Below are 1,525 nucleotides of genomic sequence, written 5' to 3'. Positions count from 1 at the left end.
GCGTGCGCCACCACCGCCCGGCTAGGAGCTGTTTTATACCTTTGTGAAACTCATTTTCTTAAAGTTTCTCAGGCATAAATGAAAATAGCACATGTCATAGATAGATAGATAGCTCAGTGAATTCTCATGCAGTGAACATGTTCAGAGAATAAGAAGAACATGGGAGTTGAGATGGCTCAGAAAGTAAAAGCACATGCTATCAAACCTGATGACCCAAGTTCAAGCCCCTGAACCTACCTGTTAGAAGGAGAATGGAGTGGATGCCCCCAACCAATAAATACATGTTAAAAAATGCTGGGGTTAAAGGTGTGTGCCTCTACGCTCTTAGTACTGTAGACTTTCCCTGAACTTAAATGGAGCATGCAAGTTTTCACCACTTTGTTTCAGGCCTCTGTACTCCAACATGAAGTTTCCTTTTTTTTTTTTTTTTTTTTTTTTTTTTTTTTTTTTAGATTTATTTATTTATGATATGTAAGTACACTGTAGCTGTCTTCAGACGCACCAGAAGAGGGCGTCAGAACTCATTATGGGTGGTTGTGAGCCACCATGTGGTTGCTGGGATTTGAACTCATGACCTTCTGAAGAGCAGTCGGTGCTCTTACCCGCTGAGCCATCTCACCAGCCCCTGAAGTTTCCTAAAGTAAGATAGCAAACCAAGGAAAAGTGGGGGCAGGAAAGGAGCCCTTCATCTGGATGAAACTTCTGGATCAGAATTTCTGTAAAAACTGCGGAGACACAGGTAGTACTACTACCCCTTCGCATATACTTTCTATTAAAATAGCAAAGAGCCGGGTGAAATGGAAACTTAAGGGTTCTTGGGAAAGTCAGTTGTGTTGGATGGTGTTTTGCTGGGGCAAACACGGGAAGGAGTGTTTTCTTGAAGTGGACACAGGAGAAAGTCTAAAGCTGACTCATGAAGGAACATTTGGCTGAAGCAGACACAGGTGAAAGGATGTTCTATTAAAGCAAGCACGTGAAAGGACAGGTGATGAAGGATTCTTTGTTAATGACACACATCTATTGGTCTGCCTCCCATTGTGCAGTTGAGCTACATTTGTCGGGGCTCTATAGAAAGAAACACACTGAAAAACTTTCAGTGATGTGTTGCAGCTTCTTGTGGCTTCTGTGGACTTGGGCTGATTGGCTGAGCGATGTCAACTGAGACAGACTCATGTACTAAGACAAGACACATGCTGAGGCAAGACCTGTGGAGGACACTTGATGTTTGAAGGGAGTATAAAAAGGACTTGATGGACAATGACAGGCTGAAGCTTGGCTTGCTTGGCTCCAGTCTTCACTGATCTTTATTTCGTTGAGTGAGGCACTGCCAAAAGCTTTTCCTGCTATTCCTTGTGTTGAAGCTTGGCCGTCTCTGTTACGTACTGTCACTGTTACTGATTTGTGTTTATTATCCCAACTCTACTGAACTGGACTGCTGATATAATCCTGAAGTGTCTGCAAGTGAATCTAGCTGTAACTGCTGACCTGTGAACTGAACTGGCGATTTCTAGACAATGCAGAGAAA

This window comes from Mastomys coucha, unplaced genomic scaffold, assembly GCF_008632895.1.
Source record: "Mastomys coucha isolate ucsf_1 unplaced genomic scaffold, UCSF_Mcou_1 pScaffold21, whole genome shotgun sequence".
NCBI lineage: Eukaryota > Metazoa > Chordata > Mammalia > Rodentia > Muridae > Mastomys > Mastomys coucha.
The sequence above is the reverse complement of the archived record's forward strand: the minus strand, read 5'-3'. Positions refer to the sequence as shown.